This window comes from Anabrus simplex, chromosome 3, assembly GCF_040414725.1.
Source record: "Anabrus simplex isolate iqAnaSimp1 chromosome 3, ASM4041472v1, whole genome shotgun sequence".
Lineage (NCBI taxonomy): Eukaryota > Metazoa > Arthropoda > Insecta > Orthoptera > Tettigoniidae > Anabrus > Anabrus simplex.
The window spans coordinates 212,511,319-212,526,719 of record NC_090267.1 but is presented as its reverse complement, the minus strand read 5'-3'; the positions used below and the strand labels follow the sequence as shown (position 1 = coordinate 212,526,719).

Sequence of the window (15,401 nt, the reverse complement as noted above, 5' to 3'; positions counted from 1 at the left end):
CTGGTGCAGAGGAAACCGCAACCCTACAAGAGGACCCCCCAGAAGTCAGCCGCACCACACCTGCCATAGTTGGCCCCTGCTATCCCCCATTTTTTAATTATTTTTTTCAATAATACAGAATATATACAGAGTACAAAAACAAACAGAATGATTCAGAATTAATGAAAACAAATCAGTAATATCACATTAAAGAGTGGTTCTGGTGGATATCTTTAAATGAAAGTCCGTGTGCTCGGTCCTTGAAGCACAATATAAATATAGTAAAACAATCGATATAAACACTCAAGATGGATATTTCACACAACAAACTTAGGATGCACTGCAAGCGAGCTTACTTGTGAAGAAAACCAGACACTTGAAAGAAAATAAACAAAACTGAGTACATGTCAGAGTACTTGACACAAGAATCTTGTATAAAATAAACACAATCAGGGGTGACAAATATTAACATACAAATACAGGTTTACAAGGATGAATGAATGATGATTAATGATATTGCAAATATGCAAAAATGGTGATGAGTAGGACCAAATGAAATGAAACACATGAACAAGTGTATGTAGTAAGTATGAATACACAGAAAAGGAAGCGAATTGCAAGGGCAGGGGTAGAGCCTAAGTGTTCAGCGCACATGACGTTGAGAGCACCACTGCTGCCAGAAGCATCCCAAGTCCAAAACAATGAGAAAGAACAAATGTTATTTTAAGGAAACAGTGGAAAACAGAAGAGAGAGAAACTATGTAATAGGAGGGGCGAAGAGATAAGACGTGGCTGGAGTGTACTGATGATGTAGGATAGTTTGAGAGAGGGGAAGGACTTCAGAGACACTAAGGTTATTGAACTGGACACCGGTTTGAAGATATTTGAAATGGAGGTCATGGATATGAGTTAAAATAGTAGGAAAAGAATAGAGCGGGATGAAGTGTGTTGATGGAGTGTCGTAAGGAAGGTGGTAAGCGATATGTAGTGCATGGCGATCGAGTTTAAGTAATTGTGAGTATTGTCTACCATCAGCAATGAGCCAAGTCTGTGAAACGTACGTCACAACAGGTCGAATAAAGGATTTATAGACATTTATGGTTTGGGAAGGATTGAGTCCCCATAATTTACTGGTAAGTAAACGGAGGACACGAAGACGTTGGAGCACTTTTTTATCGCAGGTGGTGAGGTGATGGTTCCATTTAAAATTATTTTGGAATTGAATGCCGAGATAGGTAAAGTGGTTAGTGGAGTGTGGTACAAGGTGAGGTGAACGCGGAAGCGGGGGCAACAGACATGGGATTTCTTACAGAAAATAACGAACTGCATTTTATTAAGATTAACGGCAGTGTGCCAAGAATTTAACCAATCTTCAAGGAGGCGGAGATAAGTCTGAAGTTTGTTAGTAAGGGTCTTGACATTAGGGGTTAAGGCGAGGATCGCAAGGTCATCAGTGTATTGATAAAGATGGAGAGGGTTTTCCGGATGAGAGATATCTTAGGTAAAGAGGATATATAAAAGCGGGGAAATCGGAGATCCTTGAGGTACACCGGCAGTCAGGGGAAAGGTATAGGAAGTGGTACCATGAATAAAAATTTGGGCAGTGCGATGTCGGAGGAAGTTCCTAAGAAAACGAAGAATGGTTAGTGGGAGCGGGAGATGGCAAAGTTTATAAAGGAAGCCAGCATGCCAAACCTTGTCGAAGGCACGGTTGACAGCCGGGCACACAAGGGCAGTGGTTCGGTAGGGGTGAAGGTAAGAATGTAAGGATGCGGTGATGTGAAATAAATGATCCTGAGTGGAATGACGAGAATGGAAACCTATTCGGGAAGTAGAAAGGAGGCCAAGAGAACTGAGATAAGAAGCAATTCTCTTACTCAGAATCCCTTCAAGGATTTTAGATAAGACAGGTAGTAAGGAGATTGGGCGATAGGAGTGGAGATTGGAAGGAGGTTTATTAGGTATAAGAAAAAGCAGGATATTGGCATTTCCCCAGTGATGGGGGTAAAGACCAGTATAAAGCATAGTGGTGTAAATCGTACTGAGGAGCTCGAGGAGAATGGGAGGGGCTTCTTTTATATGGCGATAGGAAATTTGGTCAGAACCAGGAGAGGTGTTTTTTTTATGTTTAAGGAATTGGGAGATGTCCTGTGGGGTGATGGAGAGATTGAGAGGGTGGGAGTAATTGACGTGGGCAAAATGAAGAAAGGATGGTTGAAGTTCAGGGAGATTAGGACAGGCGTAGGCAGTAATAGTAAGGTCGGCAGGGTGGGCGAAGTCAGGAGCTGAGGGGGGGAGAGAAAACCGTCATAAAATAGACAGCGAATAAGTCTGCTTTGTCTTTGTCACTTAAATGTTGGTTAGTAAGACTGTGATCAGGTAGGTGGGGAGAGGTTTGTTAGTTTTAGTGAGGCGGCGGAAAATAGACCAAAAGTATTTCAGATCCTGAGTAGCAGCTAGTTCGTTACATTTGTCCATCCAGAATTTACATTTGATAGCTTTAATATATGATCGTGCATGGCGAAGTGTACGTCGGTGTTGCTGTAAGGTCTTTAGTTTGAGCATAGGCATAGTACAAGTCATGAGCAAGCTGTAGTAATCGTAATGGTTTGGGAGGAATAGGCAGTTTAGAGGGGTGAAACGAGTGGCGTGGGATATGACGTTGGTCAGCCAGGAGAAGCGCTTTTTCTACTGCGGTAATGAGGGTAAGAATATTGGGTAGGGAAGTAGGAAGAGGGAGATTGGTAAGGTGATCAAGGAGTGTTTGTCAGTATTTATCCCAATGAGTGTGAGAATAACGGCGAGTAGGAGGGGGTCGAGAGGGCGGGTTACGGAAGCGGAGGAGAAGACCAGGGAGAGTGAGGAGGGCAGGAGTACGATCACTACCGATAGAGACAAGGGGGTTGAAGGGCATAGGTAGTAGCCAGAGAAGGTGAAAGGAAGAGGACATCGGGTGTGGAATTATGGGCTGGGAGGGTAGAGAAAGGGAAGGGAATGTGCACACCCCGGAGTCGATGGCATAAATGAGTGAATTCGACAGTTTGTGGTGGAGTATATGAAGTGACGTTAAGATCAGCTATAATGACATAGTCAGTAAAACGACTGTCAATATAGTGAATGAAATCAGTTGGGATTTGAACAGGCCGAGTCGGGGGAATGTATATACTGTAGTGGCTATTGCAAATGTCTTATAAGGGGTAAGAATTTCCAAAATAAGATATTCATGAAAGGTATCATGGAATGAGGGGGAAGGTATGTTAGATAGTCTGTTGTAAGATGATTCCTGACACCAATTGCGACTCCACCCCAGCCTTGAAAGGGGCAGTCACCGTGAAAAAACTGAAAGAAGGAAACTGCGGAATTTAAGTTGGCGTCAGGCAGGTCTTGTTAAGAATAAACATATCCAGGGTGTGCAAGGAAAGTTGGATGTCAAATAGCGACTGGTTTTTCTTGAGATATCTTATGTTATTATAATAATTATTATAATTATTATAATTTTCATAAATTAATGCATAAAGAAGATTGTGCTTAGGGGAAAAAAATGCAAAGTGCATCTTATTCCCCACATAAGCAATATCCACATGCGTATTCAAGATCAACCAGGCCACTAGTTGAACCTGGGAAAGGAAGTGGGGTTGATGAAACGGGAGAATGTTCTGGACAACCATTGTCAAAAAGTGAACAGTTTTCTCAGAACTGGGGAGGGGAATGGAGGAGGAGGGGGCAGGGGTGGGGAGGTCTTGGGAAATAACGGGAATGATGGTCTGAGTCTGAGAGGAGTCAGGAGCTGGTTTTGCCTTACATTAGTAACTGTTGGCAGTTAATGCACTTGGGAGCAGACTTGTTATTACAGTGTGGAGTGGGATGCTCCCGGCTAGAACAGATGGCGCATAGCTCAGGCTGGACACACGGAGCTCCTGGTGGATGGTCGTAGTGACTACAACAGTCGCACCGGATCTTCTGTGGAGCAGAGGTTCTAGAAGGCTCTACACGATATCGCTGGGCATACACCATTGCGCCATCCCTGAGTAGGACGTCCAGGGAAAGGATGCGGACAAGCCTTTCGGACCCTCAGCGTTGCGAATTCAGATGACTCGGTAAATGTTGTGGCTGCTGAATTGTAGTTGAGCGGCAATTTCATCATCCGTGTAGTCCTTCTCAACCCCATATGCCAGGATAGGCTCCGGATTAATTGGTGGGTCCAGGCGGTTGAAGGGCCATTGCTGGGTGAGATTACTGGCTTGACAGTGTTTTCTGAGCTGATGGGCACCAATATTCAAAATCAAATGGTTGTAAAAGGGCTTGCTGATCTTAATATTATAGCCTTCTTTAGATTTCTGCGGTTCAAGGTTGTATTGGTTGAGGTTAGGTGTGTGCTTGGCGATGAGTTGGTAAACGGTACGGGTGTTGGCTAAAGGAGGGTCAATGTTGATGAGCTTAATGATAAAAAAATAAGGTGGGATGGACTGAGCAGGATGAGGCGTAATCACACTGCGATGACGAATATGTAGAGGAAGCGCTGCATTCTGGGCCACTTGGGCATAGCTCTTAAAATTTGTAGGCAGATAAGTTGGTGAGTGGCGTGCTAGTTGATAGGCAGCTCCAGTGGAAGTAGATGACAATGGAGAAATGCCTAGTTCTTGTTGGACTTGTCCAGATGCTTCGAGATTGGAGATAGCAGGGGTATAAGTATAACCACTGCTGCTCTCTGTTGGTGTTGCGGGGCACTTCTTCTTTCTTCCACCAGACTCAGATGGTGAGGAGCCACCTTCAGAATGGCGCCGAGCTTGCTTCCATTGTATGAACTCATTATAGTCCTCGGCTGAGTGAGGAGGCGACAGTGGTGGTAGACTCATGGCTGGCAGCAATGAGAAGACGTAGTCCCCAGAAGATGGTAGGCGTTGACATAGTTGATAGACACTCGAAGAATTACCACATATATACTCTTGCGCATGTGCCTGGACTGAAGTGCCGTAAATGCCGCTGCGTAGGTTGCTTGGTGCCACCAGCAGTGCCAATGCACTATGAGACTCTTTGTCTCATTTTCAAAAATTGGTGCCTGCCTAGCCATCAGATGATAAGGATGTTGATTCCCATAGGGAACCTGAAATATTTGTTCCGAATGAGTAAATGTATAATACCAATATAGTTGGTCCGTTATTGGACATTATAAATTCACCCCAGTGTGCTAAGTTGGGCTCATCAGTTGGTAAATAGCACACCTACCAAGACGCCAATGCACTATGAGAGACTCTGTCTTGTTTTCAAAAATTTATGCCCACCTGGCCATCCACGGTATGCACTAGCCATGTGCCTTAGTAGTGCACCCTGGTGGGGGTGTGATAGGCATCATTCAATTGTAATTAATTATTGAGGAATATATATTTCATTTTCAGAAGCAAGAATATCTTACTTTACATATTGTAAGTACAGACCAGGCCGAGATGGTATTGTGCAACCTGCCACAGACTATTGTCTCCACTAAGATTAAGAAATACAATGGCCAGCAGAATTAGAATTCTCAGAAATTGTGACAAAGGGGAAGAGTAAGGCAAGAGTTATTTCCAAGTCAGTGGAAAGGTTTCAGAGCCAGGGGCGAAATTATAGTGCGACAAACCGGATGAGGTCGTGTGCAGAGTTCCTGGAAATGACGTCAGGGAATCTCCAAGGTACTAGCGAGAGCTGAACGCAAAGTTGGAACTTAAAGAAAAAAATATGAAACTTCTCAGTCCCGCGTGAGCTTGGACCAATCGTAAAATTCATAGACCAGAAGCAGGTACGACAACTTCGTATTGTAAAGAAGCACTATCAAAGTTAACTCCACAGATTAAATTTATAGAAGGAAGTGATTTATAAATTGAAGATAAGGTGAAATTTAGAAGCCTAACCATATAATAAAAGTTATTAAAAGTTATTGATTGAGGGAGATTGGAGAAATTCTGAGAATTCATGGACGGTATCCGTTTATTGGCTGCAGGCAAGAGACACTACAAAAGAGCGCGAAATCCCAGCCTGGAATACAGGAGCTAAATTCACGATTATGTCAGTTACCAGCGAACGATATTATTTGAGAATTGGCATAGAGGCTAAAATAACATAATTACCGGTACATCAGTGGATTCCAAGTTTAAGCCACTGGCTTATAGTGGTATGAGGATATTGGAACTTCGGGTCCTAAGATGACCTCTCGTGAACTCGGAGGAGAGGGTAGTCGAACAAAAATACAGGGTCGTGGAGACGGAGGTATCTTACTTGTGAAGAGTTGTTCGAGCTGTTACTACGCCAGGGTGCGTATCTGACTTGTGATAAATTGTTCGTGCTGTTAATATGCCAGGGTGCGTAATTTACTTGTGATATATGGTTCGTGCTGTTACTACGCGGGTACGTGTGAGTAGTCACTCGTCGAATATTGTTTGAGATGTTATAATGTTACATAGCACAGTGAACCATGACATGAAGTAGTCCATATTACAGTCTTGAACAGTATACCAGCAGGAGTTCGAATATATACAGAACTCATGAAATCAACACCTACAGATAGAAGTGTGAGGTTCTTTATCAAGAATAGGAAGTGCGTTACGTGAGAACGGTCGTGGGTGTTCGACGGAATTTCATCAAGTAAACAGTCAATTAATAACTGATACCTGGTGAGCTACGCGAACGTGAGACGGGAAAAATCGAGTGCGCGCCGGGCCGTTGAGAGTGATACCGAGATATCACATGTTCCTAGTGTCCGGGGAAGGAACGAAGAATGTATATTTATATTACGTGGACTAGATAAAAAGCCAAGAATGTAAAATTTATGTGTTAAATTTAGAGTGGAAAATATTCCATGTGCAAAAGTTATTTTTTTATAAGATTTAAAATGTGTGATATTAAAAAGTGTCAAGGATTACCTCTTCAAGCTGGCATGAATACCAGTAGGATGCAGTGCTAAACATGGGTGAGGGGTATGCTCCTCGTCCGGTTTAGCAAACTACAGGCTGAGATGAGTACCCCTTAATATATATTTGTAGACTGCTATCGTTAGCGGGAGGAAATCATAGTCTTTCATTATGGTAACTTGGTTGTGAAACGAACGGTTTCTGACTCGTATAAATTCAGAGATAGATAGACAAAGGGACAAATTAATATGTACATAATTAGATCAAGCACTCTTCATAATTTTGATTATTTAAACCTTTGGCAGTCAGCTTATATGCAGGGGTTTGCTCGGAGACACTCAAACTAATTTCTGTCATTTTCCAAACCAAATTACAAAAAATCAACACGTAAACATTTTAACACACATTAAAATACAATAAATCACAATAATACAGGAAACTACGAGCATTTCAGAAATGAATGTATCTAGGACGTTTTGTTATTGGTAACGCCAAATTATGATTAAATTTTGAAAATAAATTTTAAAAAATTATTTTTAGTTTTCAATGACTGAAAAATCAGACATTATTGCATCTTCCTTATTTACTCTTAGACGTGAAAGAAAGAACATTTAATTCTGAATTATTTGATATCAATGTGATGTGTGTGCTGTAATTCATTCATGAAGCATGACTACAAAGTTATTCACTGCACATGTAACAGTCATCTATGTCAGGTCCTCGCGATCCGATGCACGGTGGGCAGCTGTGACTATCATTTCCCACATAATGCAAATCACTTTCGGCAAAAGAAGGTCATTATTACTGTCTAAATCATCTGAAAATGCAAGGCTATCGGCCTTAAATATGGTCTAGCCATTACGATAAAAAGATGACGAAAGCACGTGCAAGAACGGAGTTATGAAAAGGAGTTAAATTATAGTTTGCGAAGTACAGCGAACACACGATATACCAAAGAAACGAAATGTAGTCTAAACTAAACTCATATCAAGATCAAATTGTTGTATTCATAACCCAACCAAAACAGATCCACGCAATAACAACTTCAAATAACCACAACATAAACATTCATGGTCAAGAGATTTCACTTGTCGAAAATAAAAATATTTTGTAGGGCTGGTGGATATATCTGTAGAGTAAAACGCAAATTCAACGCTTTAAGGTACCGTCACGATCAACTGTTACGATTTAACAGCCACGCAAATGACCAAAATCCATAAATAGGTCAGAGCTGATGTATCGGCGCCATGAGCTTTCTAGCCATAACCTCTCGCGCCGATAGATCGGCGTGCTGAGTGCGAAAGGGTTAATAGAGTAGAGTAGGGTTGATTTGTTTATTCAAGTGCTTGAATTGTTTGAAATTATATGGAGCACGTTTCACGTAAAGATTAATATTCATTTTCGAAGTGCTCAAATGTGGTTTTCAGTTATCGGCATGTGGTAAGATTAGCCAGAGGTAGAGGGTTGCCAAGTGATTTTAATTGTTGTGGGACCGAATGAAGTCCATTGAATTGTCTGTAAATATCGATGATTATTTGTGCCGCAAAGTTTCGCCAGTAGACAGAAATATAATAATCAGTAGAAGTACCGGAGTGATAAATGAACATGGGTAATGTGTAAATGCGTGTTTATTGTAATGCTTTGTGAATAATGGCACGGGCCTAAGTTGATGGAATGATTGCAAGTTAAAGTAATTTCAATGTCGAGATAACATATGGCGTGGAAGACTTTAATTCAGGCAGTAAATTTTATTTTAACCTTAATTGTTGATATAACGTTTTTGGACTCCATAATAATCATAAATATTTTAGAAGCGATAGAGGCGCTTGTATATGATGGTCACGCTATGTTGAAAGCCCAGAGTCATTTGAGCCCATTTTTGAGATCGGAAGTCGTGCGGGACGAAAATCCGGCAGGAGGTGAGAATTGAGCCGTACTGTTTTTATGATGAAATAGATAAATCTCGATGTCTGCGTCGATATAATGTGCCTATTCGGTGTCATGAGTGGCAGAAGTCCACGCACCGAAGATTAATGAATGAATTAAATGTTTGAAGAGTTCCAGTGGGAAAAAATGGACTTCAAAACGAAAATGGAAGGAATAATTTAGCACTTGCAGAGATTGGATGTATTTGCCCAACTGCGAGCTGCCATAGGATTTGAGATTTGTCTTGGGAGGACATGGTGTTCCCATAAATTAACGACAGTACGAAAATAAGGTTGCGGGTTCGAATACCGTTATTATGTCCCGAGCGATATGAAATCGGACCTTGGTGGTTCATATGTGACTAAGTTCTAAAGATTGAAATTAAGATATAAATTTTCGAAATAATAATAATAATAATAATAATAATAATAATAATAATAATAATAATAATAATAATAATAATAATAATAATAATAATAATAATAATAATCCAAGTAAATCACGTCTTAATTGATTAAATGCCAAACTAGATCGGAATTGTAAAAGGGGTTATACGTTAAACATAATAATAGTTAACTGCCACGTAACAACTAAAATTAAAATATATAATTTTCAAACTAATAATAATGTGAAGAAGAATAAGAAGAATGTATTATATTATTTCTGAGAATAATAATAATAGTCGTAGGAATTGAAATTAAAATATAAAATTTTCAAATTAATAATAATAATTATTATTATTATTATTATTATTATTATTATTATTATTATTATTATTATTATTTGAAGAGAATAAGAATAAGAATTGATAAAAATTAATTTTGAGAATAATAAGAATGGTGAAAAATGAAACTGAAACATTGAATCAGTGATGATTACGGGTTACGATAATCATGATCTCTACTGATAAAAGTAATAATAATAATAATGAAATTAAGATTTTTTATTATTTCGGATGATGATGTTGAATGATACTAGGGAAGTCAGCTGGCGAAATAATGTAATAGTGTCAAGTTGTTGTAAATAATTTGTTATTTGTTTAGTGATGGCAAATCCCTACATCTGGACCATTAGGTTAGAGTCGCTTTGTTGTTTCCTTCAGTTAACGATTAGCATATCTTAGTTAGGAACCTGGGGAGAGGTTTTTAATATCCTAGGTTGCTCTCATCTCAATAAAAGTGGAGACGATGACATGATTCATGTGATCGTGCCCACTTGTCCAACTGGTAATTGGTCCATGACCATCAATGGTCATTGTGTTCAAAAGGGTCGAACTGGCACCTTCAGAAATCAACGGTTCCACCACCCAAATGGATGGGTGGTCAAAAGTGTAAAATATGATGTAAATTTTTCAGGATGATTTGCCAAAAAACAGGCAAATTAAGGGTCAACAAATTTTGTTGTGTGTAAATTTTTTTAACTTAAATAAAATGCTCCTTTAGCATTTGCAAGGAAACAGTTCCAGGTTCTTGTTCTTGTAGCATAGTGAACCCTTGGGGACCATTTAAATATCCGTCCCCATTCCTAGGACGGAGCCTTCATATTTTTCCCTTTGATCTGATTTAATATATTTTATGTGTTTTTATGATGAGCCTTAAAGTTAATGATTAGAGTGTCCCGTTCAACCCTCTAGTACTAAGTGGATGGTGCCCATACATTTATTTGGAGATCTTATATCTTCATATTTTTTTAAATTGATTTATTGTTTATTAGTTGCAATAGATTCGGACCGTAACACCCCCTGAAACAAATGCTGGTTGGGACTCAGGCTTTGAGCGGGTACAGTAGGTATGCTATTTACCGACTGATGAGCCAACTTAGCACACTGGGGCAAAATGCTGGCATCCAAGAATGAGTTAGCTGGAAAATTTATAATGTCCAATAACGGACCAACCATATTGGTATTATATATGTACTCATTTGGAACAAATATTTCAAGTTCCCTATGGGAATCAACATCTTTATATAAGTGGTATGTTCCGAGCTATCAGTGGAGAGATGGCGTGGAATGACATTAGTAGATGAATTAGTATGAGTGGTATCTTTAAAAGTAGGAAAGATCACAATATGAAGATAAAGCTGGAATTCAAGAGGACAACTTTAGGGAAATATTCATTTATAGGAAGGGGAGTTAGGTATTGGAATAACTTAGTAAGGGAAAAGTTCAATAAAGTACAACTTCTTTGCAATCATTTAAGAACAGGCTAGGAAAACAACATAGGGAATCTGCCACTGCCCTAAATGCAGATCGGTAGTGATTGATTGATTTGATTTGATTATAATTCTAAATCATTATTATTTAAATAAAATAATGTATTGATGAATCCTATATAAATTCAGACAAGTAACCAACTCTCATATTAAAACAATGAAGAAGCAAAAGTAAAATAAACTGCTACATTGATTTGCACAGTAGGAAGAAGAAAGTTAACCTGGAGCCTGCCCAAGTTGGGCTGAGTTTGACCTGGATAAGAGTGCAGCAGCCCGCCTGTTCTATTGTTTACATGCAACTAGCCAGCCTGCCTGCTCTCCAGGAAAACACTGTACATCTCTGACAGACAGACATACATATATACTTACATACAGTATATACATCCATTCATACCAGGTGTAGGCATAAGTTTTTGCCAGTTCTTGTGGTAAAAAATATGTAATTTCAAGGGAAATTCATTTTTTGTTTATTCAAAATATTGGTCATCGGCTTCTACACACTTCGCCCAGCTTTCAGGTAACTTATGAATACCATGCGAGAAAAACTGCTTGTCTTTTGTAGCAAACCATTCATCAAACCATTTTCCAACTTCCTTAAAGTTGCAGACGTGCTGCTCTGCGAGCACATGCCCCATTGATACAAAGAGGTGATAGTCAGATGGCGCCATGTTGGGGCAATACTGCGGGTGTGGAAGGATGTCCCATCCAAGCAATTTCAAGGTGTCCTTCATTGGTTTTGCTGTGGGAGAAGGCGCATTGTCGTGTAACAAAATCACTTTGCCAAGTCTTCTGGTCCATTCCGGTCGTCTTTTGATCAATGATGATTTAAATTAATCATTTGTTGGTGATAGCTTTGTGCATTAACGGTTTTGCCGGGCTTCAAGAGTTCATAATACACAATACCGCTCTGGTCCCACGAGACAAAAAGCATGGTCTTCTTGCTGAAGCGATTTGGCCTTCGTCAGGTGACAGCCATAATTTTCTCCACTTCGGGTTTTCAAAATAAATCCATTTTTGTCACCTGTCACAATTCGGTACTGAAATTATTTTTTTTAGGCACTGAAGCAGCATTTCACAAGTGACTTTGTGATTTTCTATTTGCCATTCATTCCAAATCATGTGGGGCCCATTTACCGAGTTTACTGATCTTCCCCATTGCTTGTAAATGTCTGCTGAGTGTTTCTTGTGTCACATTTAATGCTTGTGCCAATTGCTGTTGAATTTGAGTTGGGTCATCATCCAATAATGCTTGCAATTGCTCATCTTCACACTTCCGTGGTCTACTAGAGTGCGCACTGTCTTTCACATTGAAATCATCACATTTAAATTGTCAAAAGTGGTGGTGGTGGTGGTGATTATTGGTTTAAGAGGAAGTACAACTAGGCAACCATTCACTATACAACACTAATCAGAGGGAAAATATGGAAGGAATCCGACACTTTGAAAAATGAGGGTATCTGCTAAAGGAAGACAAGGGCCATGAAGGGCGTGAAAATGAAAGACTCTCTAGGCCTCGGAAACCTAATATTGTTGGGGTTGGAAAAGAACAAGAGTTGACCAAGGGAGATGGGATAGGATAGATTAAAGTGAGGAGCCTGGCACAAGTAAGTGGAAGCAATGGCAGGACTCAGCTAAGGGCCCCGTGGTCACCAACCCACGCTCTCAGGATGAGAGCCCCTGGAGACCCTTTTAGTCACCACGGGGATACTATGGGTGTTATTTTACCACCCCTCACCCACAGGGGGATAAATTATCGAAACCATGTCTCACAGGTTGCAATCGATGGAGTGTGTTCACCATATGTTTCTACCAGCAAATGATAACTTTCCACAGCCTTTTTCTTTTGATTAAATAAGAAAAACAATGCATGTTGCAAATGTTCTTTTTCAGGCATAAATGTCGATATGATCACTGAACAATACACCACATATGCTAGTGTTTGACGGACTCAATTTGGGTGTGTTGGTAGGTTAATGTCAGAGGACAAATTGACGTATGTGTCCAATTTATGCACTGTGTACTATTCGTTGGTGCCATTTCTTTAGTAAAACTGGAAAAGACTTGTGCATACATCTGTTACATACATTAGATGAAAAAAGAATGAGGTTGATCTGGACAGACTGGAAATTTAATGTGATAATACATTGAGGATCACAGTCTTATAGGTTGTAGCATTAATGGTTTTATGCAGTTCTGCACTTCTTTTAGTACCATCAACCTATCCTTCTGAAAACACTGTATGCTACGATTTCTCTTAACTGAAGGAATATTGTATGGGTAGACTACATACCCTACTGTTGATTTTAAAAGGAATGGAAAGGAAATGCTCCAGTTCAGGGAAACTGATCAATGGATTCTGGCTTAACAAGGGTTACTGACTTACCCTGACTTAGGAACCAGCTGACTACTATGAAAAACAAGCACAGATTATGACACATTTCCTAATCAAAAAACCTTCTTTGCATAAGAATTGAATCATGCTACACTGTATTCATTTTGACATAGCCCTTAAACATGAATGTTCTTTCACCTTACACTGTGTATTGAAACGGAAATGCCCTACGAGCATTCACGTTTCATTCATTTATTAAGAGGAACTCGCTAACACCCGGCCGTAAGCATTTAAAACTTGCGCCGAGCGCACAGGCATTGTGGGAACTGCAAGCAAGCTCGCGCTGTTCCAGAACACCGGCCAAGGTCAAGCGACGTCACGCAGAAGGTTCTTTCGTGTTCCATAGCATTGCAGCATGAACGAAATGTGATATCAATATTTCAATAACGTCACCTTGCAGACAGGAATAATGAACGCTGCTAGCCGAAATTTCATGTCAATCGGTGTAAAGATGGCCAAGATATAAAATTTTCTTGGGGCCCACAGGTGTAGCCACGCCCACCGACCTTCGGCAATATAAGCGAATCGCCAGCCTGGGGTAAATCAGAGAGTGTGCAGTGTGTGCAGCTGCAGTGTGCCGTAGGCAGAGAGAGTGAGAGGAGTCGGCAGTAAGCCGTGAGCTCAGTGTGTGTGTGCAAGTAAGCACGTCGCGATATAATTCGTCACTCGGTCCGGCTGTGTACTTGAGTTCGGAAACATTAGTGTTGGAAGCCTTCTCCGTGGGCTTGAACTTTGTGCATGAACAAAACGTAATTTCGTTTTTATCAGTCTGGGCGATTATATTTCGTTTGTGGACTATGAATGTGCGTTATAAACTGTGCCAACCTTAATTTCATTTAAAGACTGTGTGAAAACAGCGATAATGTTTCTAGCATAAACTGTGCCGACCTTGATTTCATTTAAAGACTGTGTGAAAACAGCGATAATGTTTCTAGCATAAACTGTGCCAACCTTGATTTCATTTAAAGACTGTGTGAAAACCGCGATAACATTTCTAACATAAACTGTGCCGACCTTCATTTCATTTAAAGACTGTGTCTATCCATTTTTCGGAACTGTGTTCGTAATAAAACTGTGCCAGCCTCATTCCATTTAAAGACTGTGTCTATCCATTTTTCGGAACTGTGTTCGTAATAAAACTGTGCCGACATTCCCTCTTAAAGACAGTATTAACTTGTGGAATACGGTATCGTCATTTCTTTCTGAGGGACCATGCCAATTCCCATCATAACCTGTTCAGAATCACGTATGATCTTAAGTGTCAGTGATAATCTTCTGAAAATTATGACGTAACAGAACTTGGACTGTCGTTTATTTCAACAAGTATGTGGATATTGTGCTCATGATGTACAGTGCAGAGACTGTACCCGGTGAATTCAATTTTCTTTGTGAAGTGCTTCACTGCACCTCGGAAGGTCCTAGATTGTTTTCGTTTGTTTATTATTCCAAATACGATAATTCCTTCCATCTTATTCTCATGGAACTGTGACTCTGACTTTATCCTTGTTGCTAATGCGCGTTCAACATCATTGACTGTGGGAACTATTTCGGTGTGCTTCGCCTTAGAAAGGTGTCACACCAGAGTCCCATGACGTCCGATGCGGAAGCTCCACATTTCCCCGTTCCTGCCTCAGGTTCGAGTCGCCATCAACACTAATACAGAGAAAACACCAACGACGGAAGACGACGCCGACGCCGACGCCGACCGCAAGACGACGCAGACGCCGCAGGGCGACGTCCCCTCCACGCCTTCAAGGACAACCCCACGATTCAGCTGTAAAAGGTGACATAATTCTTTGCATATCTATTGAATAAACTGAAGGATCCACTTTAATCATAAATTTTTTTTCACTACCCTTCTCTCTCACTCTCTTAGCATGGGCCGTACACGCCTTGTCGTTTCTCATGCTCTCCGAAAAACTGAAGTACGGGCGTTCCTGTTTCAGTACATTGGAAAACATACATATAATGACAGAATACTGACGATAATTTTAAGGAGTCTACCGATA

At 40.3% G+C, this 15,401-nt stretch overlaps 1 protein-coding gene across 3 annotated transcripts in view; it reads left to right on the top strand.

Moving 5' to 3' along the window:
- LOC136866156 (ATP-binding cassette sub-family C member 4) overlaps nucleotides 1–15,401 on the top strand; it is a 294,433-nt gene that overhangs the window by 168,461 nt on the left and 110,571 nt on the right. The gene's annotated exons all lie outside the window — the stretch shown is intronic.